This window comes from Halichoerus grypus, chromosome 4 (assembly GCF_964656455.1).
Source record: "Halichoerus grypus chromosome 4, mHalGry1.hap1.1, whole genome shotgun sequence".
NCBI lineage: Eukaryota > Metazoa > Chordata > Mammalia > Carnivora > Phocidae > Halichoerus > Halichoerus grypus.
The window spans coordinates 23,264,869-23,273,862 of NC_135715.1; positions in this window are offsets into that span (position 1 = coordinate 23,264,869).

Here is an 8,994-nt window from a genome sequence, read left to right on the forward strand (position 1 = left end):
GACATAGTCACCAGGCATCTCCTGCCTGAGGAAATGCCTTGTCCCATCTTCTCATGGTGAAAGGGGAGAAAATAAAGCTGGACCACCAGAGCATTCAGTTTTGTTTTTTTTTTTTTTTTTTTTTGTAGATAGTTAGGACTAGAAAAATAAGGATTTCTTCTTCAGGGGACACTCCTCACCATATTCTCATTCATCCATCCAGCCTTATTCTTTCTCAGTAGCATAAATTTAACTAACAGAAGAAACTTGTGCATGCTTGGAGTATGCCCGTGGGCTCCAACCTCTCTACACTTGAGTAGTAATTAAATCAATCAAAGTTTTCCTCTGCTATGATTCCAAGTGCTTTCAGAATGTGTAAGCTGCCTGAAGCAGCTTCTCCCCTTCTGCTTTCAATTAAGTTATCTCTACCCCCACCTGTCCAGTGATTTGAGAGAAAAGGTAGCATATGTCTCCCAAGAAGCCTTGTCCCTTCCTATGTCTTGTGCTTCTTGATTGGTGCAGCGTCTCCCCTGGATCTTACTTCCTGTCATACTGCAGGGGGATCTGTCAGGACCCCATACTGAGCTGTGACAGTTACAACGGATTGCCACCGCTGTAGAGACGAGTCTATTCCCTCATTAGCATTTTAAGACTTAAACCAGGTCATTTTTACTAAAGCATGTATTTTGTGCCCAAAAAAGTAGAACACAGGGTTGGATGCTGGTGATAACTGAGCACTCTTAGGTGGGAAAATTTTTGCAATAAACGTAAAGGAAGCAATGTCAGAGCAGGATGTACCAGGCTGAGGGAGGTCAGTCAGCGTGCTCCAGGTCTCTCAGGCTGGAGGCAGTCGTGCTGGGTACTGATGGCTTTAGGCCTTCCCTTTAGTCCGGGGAGATCCTGCCAGGCTATAGGAGCACCTAACATATCCCTGAGAACTCCCAAACCTATCATGGTGAAATTCCAACTACTTTATGTCGATATGAAGGTAGTTTTTTAACAAGCCACTTCACCTGGATTTAACTTCTGTATTCTGGTTACAATTTTTATTGCCACACTAGAATCATCATGTCATCCTGACTGTGGGAAGTGCACAGTGAGCGGGCAGCACATGATTACTCATAGGACAACTGTCTGACCATGGTCAGGATGTGCATAGTACATGCATGGTGTCAAATGACCCTGAAGAGCCAGCCTAGTGTCCTCTGTTCTCTGTCACTTGGTAGCGGGGAGCTGTTAAACAAGTTATTTAATGCTGCTGTACTGTAATTTCCTTCACTGTTAAATGTGGATAATAATATGCCAAGATACTTGAGATGATTAATTCCATTAATTCATATAACCTAGAGTGCTTAGTTTTACTGCTAGTGTTCTTTCTATTGTTACTATGGCTGTTACCAGGCTTCTTAGCAGGTAAGATTTATGTTTCTTTACCTAATAATGATAATAGTATATTTTAAGTTTATACTCTATGAATATCTGTGCTACATGAATTGTAAGAATCCTTTTTCTAAAGTTTTATAACGATGTACAAAGTAGGTTTCATTCACAATCTCATTTTCAGATAAATAAATTGAAGGGCAGCAAGTTTAAGTAATTTACCAAGAGCCACTCACATCTTGCTATTTCTTTTCTCCCTCCCTGTCTTCCTTCCTTCCTTCTTCTCTTTTTTAACATAATGCCTTGTAGTTTTGTCTTACTCTAACTGGATTTGGTAATTTTCACAAATATAAAAACCTATCTTGACTTGTTTGGAAGTACCAAGTGTAATCATACACATGCTCAGCACACTTGAGAAGGCCGTGCATGTGCGTAATAGAGTGTGGCCTATGGAAGCAAGCTGGGTGCCAACGGAAGAAATGTGAAATGTGTGGACTGCATAAAGTTGTTAAACATCTTAGGACTTTAGTTCATGCATCTGCATTCATTAAATTATATTAGTTGGTTTTGAGGTAACATATTACCTATCATTGAAGGTGGTGGCTGGCATTCAGGAACTTCTCAACAAATACGAATTCATACTCTCCAAATCATTTACTTCAAGCATTTATTTGTTACTGGACTTTGAACATTTTATATGACCATTGAACCTTACCATAACTTAATTAATGTTTCTTCTATCAATACTGTAGTAATTCCATTTGGATAAAGATATTAGGCTTTCTGGTTTTCTCATTTACAATATTGGGTGGGTTTATTTAGTTTAATACTTCAAAGTGGATACAAGATGCATTTATTTCCAAAAAATCACAAGTCCTGCAATAGTGAGGGAATAGCTATTATTTCTTGGGGGAAGGGATGGGGTGCGGAAGAATGTTTTGGTTTTAAAATATCTTAGTCTATCATATAGGAAGAAGGTTTGTCCTTCTATTTGAGATAGCAGAAACAACTGGAATCTGTGGTAGATATCATGATGAATATTGGGAATTCAGTGTAGCGTAAGGGCTGTTCATAATTAAAATGAACACAGGAATGTACAGTATTTCAATGTAAGAACTGTTTAAATAAGTAGTCTCTGAGGTAGAGTTGGCAAACGAGGTGAGAAACAGCCTCTAAAATCTTGCTTTAAGCAGCATTTTCTTGCTTATTAATTTGACAGCTTTCTCTGATGCTCTCAAGCTAACTACAGCAGTTTTAATCAGAGAGGGAACATGTTGTCAAATTGCTGTGAATCCAAGCCCATCAAAAGTGTGGAATGCCTTCAGGATTTAAAAGAACCTTGAGGGGGTCAAATCTCTTACTCCCTATTTACTATGTCTAATGCCATCAGCTTCCGTGAATGTAACCAAGGAATTAAAATGCGAATAATGCCCATCTTCTGCTTTCTATCGTCCACTTCACCTATTCTGTAGGATTGTGCCAAAATTATGTCTCTACTCACTGGAGATGCTATCTTATCAAGTGCTGCAAATTTTGATACTGTCCCGTATAGAGCGCACTATGTTTAAACGCTATGACATAAAGTCAGTTACAGAAAAAGAAACCCTAATCATAGTACTGCCTGAGTCTTTGACTTTTTCGTTGTTATATTTCCCATGAATATTTTCCTGGAATGGCACAGACGATAGAAGCAGTCTTTGCTTTGCACCACCCCCTGTTTAATTAAATCACATGCATATCGGAACCAAACCCATCTCTTTGCACAGTTCCATGGTAACCAAATATCAGAAATACCTCCGAAGTTCCTGGCTTACAATTCTTTCTTATATCTATAGAGTTAAATTAAGAAAATATTATTGGGTGTCAGAAATACTTTCTATTTTATTACTTTTGCCTTATTTGTTTTAATGAATTTCATTCACTATGTCTCTCATTCTCTGACTTGTCACCTTTCAATAGTATAACTTTATCATCCTCTCTCCCTACCAATTGTCAACAGCTGAACTGAGCTGGAGAGCGCAGAGCTGCCAGATGTCAAGTGGTCAATTAAGACAAGTCAAAATGAAAGTAGCAGTCAAGCCTTTAATCACTTATTGTGACAGTGTAAGTAGCATAAGCAGGAGAAATCGCGTTCAGGAGAACTCAATGTTCTTTCCCAGCCCCCCACTCCCACCCCCCACCCCAGGTGGAACAGCACTGAGCGAGGTCTGGTGGAACAGTGCAGATGTAGGGATTTCCTCAGTGCTGGGGGAGCCCTTAACAAAAGGCTCCTGCCATTTTATTGACTCGGGGGCCAAAGAAGGGAGGGGGAAAGTGTTAGGAGTGGAAAAGTACTGCCTCTGAGTCAGAGTGGAAAACAGTGTCTTTAAGGCACTCCTGTACGGAAGGGTCTTGGCAGAGGTGCTTAAGAGAGGCCGATGGGTAGAGCGGCCTAGGCCTAGAATGCAGGTATGCTTAGCCAGTCAGCAGGGTCTGGGTCCTTGAGCTCCCTTCACAGAGTGCAGTGTCCTGGCCTGAACCAGACTTGGTGTGTGACCTGCCAAGGTAGAGCCTTTGTAGTTGCCACTGGTCTAGCCTGAAAGACCACACACAGGGCTTTGGCCTGGGGCCGGACTCCTCTCCAGTGCTGTTCACTGTTGAAAGATAACACAGACTTGTAGAGTTATTCATGGTGTTAAAAGATGTCTCTGCGGGCGAAAGCAGAGGGTGGGTAAGAAATGTTGCTAGTGTTTGCTAATCTTGAAAAAGTGAAGTCCTTTATTATTCATGCATTACTAATAATTTTCTACTGAAGGAAAAGGCAGAGAATTCCTTGAGCATCTTAGCAGCTTCCTATGTGGAAAAGCATACTGTTAGATGTAAGATATGGGTGATAGAAATCTGTATAAGCATGTCTAAAATAAACAACTTAAGCTGTAAGATCTTTAAGAGTGTGGACCATGCTATTCAGACGTGCCATGGCATTAAGGACATCGATAGACCAAGTGATTTTTACCTGATATTTTCAGTTCGACTGCATGGGAGATTACAGTCAGCTTTCAAGATCAATAATAGCAAAAGTCAGCTCATCCTATTATCTGTACATATTATGGTGTTGCCCTTTTCTTTCATTTATAGAAAAAGTAATTCTTTGCACAGGAAGTGTCTAAAAATGTAAAGATTTCTTATTTATCATCGTAAAGGAAGGGAAAGGACAATGGAAGATCATATGTACATATTTATATATACATGATGTGTAAATTTATAAACAAATGTTTGTATATAAATGGGAAATATTTGTAAGTATATAAATAGGAAATATTACATATATGTATACATACATATATTCTCTTCCAGATTTTTAAATTCTTATGTAAATTTTCCTACTGGTTTATTCTGTTCATTTTTCACTGTGTAAAATTCAAATTCTATTTTTTTTACAGACAGAATTTTAAGAATAAAAATATTATGGTCACGGGCTTTGACAATTGGTTGTTAAATGTCTTTCTGTCATACCACTAATAAGAATTCTTCTAAATTCTTAAGTCCCTTTTATCAGTCCTCTCTTGTCAGTACCTTTATTAGCCCTAATTTAGAGAGGAGTGAAGTTAAGACGTAGGGTATGTAAGCAGCTCGTCTAAGACAACACATTTAGAAAGCAGAGCAAAGTTTGGAGGCCAATAACTGATTTCAGATTGTTGATCTTAAAGATTTTTCTGTGTTTAGGCCTTCATCCTAATTTAATGGCTGTGTGAAAAGCGTGAAATTAATATTATTAAATAATGTAATTAGTAATGTGTAATCATGTACATCCATGCATATGTGTGCGCACACACACATACTGATTCTTATTCTTTATGTAAATGATACATCTCACAAGTATCAGTATGGGCTAGATTTATAAAATAGACTTTCCAACAATTTACACTTTAGCCAGGATTAAGTTAGAAACCCTAATTAGGTGAGCCTATTGCTGTCATACAATGTGGTGCCCATTCCCTTCCTTTATTTTGAGCCAAACAGTACTGTCTCTGGAGGACAGGAATGAATCTCAGTCAATGCTAGTTTTGGACACTAATAGAGGTCACTGAATAAACAGAGAAAACAGGAAGCAAAGATAGTTGACACAGTGTTAGTGATTCCGGAGGTTATGGCTTCATGGTTGTGTTAGATGTCACGGTAAACAAAACTCCTGAAGATCACTTTATAAAGCACTGCGGCAAGTGGTATTCACACATGCACAACAGACAGTTCGAGTTATGCAAATGGATGCTTGTAACACGGGATAAAATTTCCAGTGACAGCACCAAACATGGATTATAAACAGGAGTTTTACTTCAGACAACTTAGATAAACATGCTATGATGTACTTTGGAAAATCGTTAAATAATTCAAAAAGTGGCCTCATTCATGATGAAGATTCTGAAACAATATGTATCACAATAATTTGAATGTCTTTTTTTCATAAAATGTTAACAATAGAAAACAGCTCTGTTTCTAAAAATAAAACATATTGTTCCATGTGATATGTAATTTTAGGCCTGTATTATTAAATTAGTAAATTAAATGCAAGTAGTGATTTGACCACCTACTTCAAGTTTGTCTCCTTAGGGACATGAGAGGTCTTATATTCACAGTTGCCTTATACATTTCATGATAGATACATGTTAAAATGTCTCCGTTTAACAATATGTTTGAGCCTAATACAAAATCACTAAATGAAACGACAAAGAGAACTTCTGTTCTTTAACAGAGAACACTGTTAAAGAGAACTTCATTTAAAGCACCATTTTATTAAAATGGATAAGTTTTTCAATTTTACTCTCAGAAGGAAGAGTTCAATCACAAAACCAATGCCTATTTAGAACAGGTTTTGATTGTGTTAGGAGGAAGCCACCCTATTTCGTACAAGGTGATACTGACCAACTGAATCATTCATGCCCTTGTTTTTCTGGCACAGGAACAAAAGCTTGTTAGCGTTATTTACACAGGTTTTGAAATAAAGAAAAAAAAGGGATCCCTATTCCAATATTTTTTTTTTTTCCTAGTTCTCTGCTTTTGGCTGAGCCTCATGTAAATATATTGCCTTATGTAATAATGCCTTATGCCAACAGATTTAAAGAGTCCTTTTTACTTTTGATTATACAGGTAACAATTTTTGCGGGACATTCTGGTTTTACATATCTACTTGCATGCTTTTTCTTGGCATAAGATCTACTGAGATGTCTGTTGTCTGGGCAGGAGGTCCCGCAGAAGGACTAGCCTCTCGGGTAACTGATGTTATTGTAGCTGCTTTCCCAATTGCCAGTAAATGACATAAATTGTAGGAGACTGAAAAAGTCACCTCTGCAACAATCCTACTTAAATGAGCTCAGTGATCACTAACCTGCAGCTGCACAAAGAATTTCAGGCCTGGAGCGTACAAGTGACCATCTTGCTGAGGCAGTAGGCTGTTGCCTTGAGCCCACCTGAGTTTTCTCCTGAAGCACTCTTGCTGCTGAAACTGACTTAGCTGTACATGTGGAAATTAAATAATTTCTTGATGTCTTTTTTATTTACAGTATTTAACTCTGCACTTTCTGTCACTTCAATAAGTCAATAAAAACATACAAGGTAAAAAGAGAACTAATTTCAAGATATAATCTAAACTTAATACATATATAATATGTATACATATATAGATATGCCTGCCTAAGTGTAAAATTGGTCTGATCATTCCATTATGGTTCCCTAGAATTTTATCAAAATATGAGTGTAAATGTAACATCTTCCTTTTTAACTTATGACAATACCTAGGACTGCACAGTATTGTTTACAGAGTTTACTTCTGAGTCAGATTGTTTGGGTGTAAATTCCAGCTATCATTGGGCAAGTTGCTTAATCACGCTGTACCTCAGGTTACACAACTACAAAATGAGCCACTTAATAGCCAATATTGCAAGTAGTATCTGTGCCATTTTTAGCAGGATTTTGGTGGCTTCCTGGTGGCACAGCTATGAACCCTTTAGTTGCTAGAATGTGGAGAGATAGAGTGAGTTTCTAAGAGGTTGGTATGGCCAGGGTGGAAAGGAAGAGGTATCAGAATAAAACTATTTCAAGACTTTATCATCAGGTGCAAGGACACTGAAGCATACTGACTAAATATTGGCCTTTTTTTGTGAGCAAGGGTAAGTTAATAAAAGAATGCTTTAGATAGCACTAGGCATATAAATTCTCAAAAAAAAAAAACTATTTTAGATCCATATACCCAAAATATTACAATTCGATCTTAGAACCCTGAAAGATATATTAGAAAACAAATATTGGGGGTTTCACTCTCTGCAAAGTCTCTACAAAGTGTACTACAGCACATTTAGACGTCATCCAGTTGATTAGAACAGATTACAAGACAAATATTTCCTTCTAAAAATGTGGGTTGATGGAGACATGGCCACAAATAATATTCCTGAAGAAGTTGCAGTAACTGAAATAAGATGCACATAGACTACACTCCCAAAATAAATTCCGTTAAGTTTGTGACAATTTCTTAGGTCATTAATTTGGTAGCTTATGAAGTGTAATGCCTATTTTCTTTTCTGTTGTTTATACACAGATAAGAAACAATGCAGTATAGTAGGGGAACATGTTTTGAAGTGGCACTGTGTTTAAATAGTGGTACATACACTTACCGAAATCAAACAATAAAACCTACAACCTGAATTCTATGAGCCCTTACACATACAAGCACATTTAAATCATGAGCCATACTAATAATACTCAATACTTGGGTTTTAATACATTTGACATTCCTGTAGAAATATTCCTGTACTTATCAATTCCTTAATAGAAAATCTAGAAAGGATAATCAAATTTTGTATATATGTACATATACATATATATATACACATATACATGTATGTGTATATATACGTACATGTATATGAAGATGTATATATTTATATATATATATGAAGAATCTGAAGATTTTTTTAATTGCTTATTACTGAAACAAATTGTATGCATATTTACCAATTTTATTAATAAGAAATATATACATGGAAATGCTGAGAGAAAAATACATAAAATATTTTTAGACTGTAATGAGTCATTACAATATTGTATTATAAATATTATGTTAGGGAAAACAGAGAGATGAATAGCTGCATATAATAGAAATACAAACTTAGGCTTGAGAGCATCAGAAAAACTGATCTGGCTATTTTCTTCTTCTACACCTCCCTCTTTTGTTTACGGAAATACACAAACAGATCTTGTTGCCAACAGAATCTGGCAGCCTAATTTTGAAGCATAGAGAAGCTTCCTCACTTTCTTCCCTCAGTCCTCTTGGTGATTTTGTAAGCATCAAACTCCTTTCAATAAATATCTTTCTGCTTGATGGGGTGCCTGGGTGGTGCAGCGGGTTGAGCCTCTGACTCTTGGTTTCTGCTCAGGTCCTGATCTCAGGGTTGAGAGATCTAGCCCCAGGTAAGGCTCCGCGCTGAGTTTGGAGTCTGCCTAAGACTATCTCTGCCCCTCCCCTCCATGGCTGTCTCTCTTGCTCTCTCAAATAAATACATAAATCTTTAAAAATAAATAAATAAGTGAATGAATGAATAGATAAATAAATAAATACCTTTCGGCTTAAAAAGCCTAGAAAGGTTTCTGGGTTTTTTATAC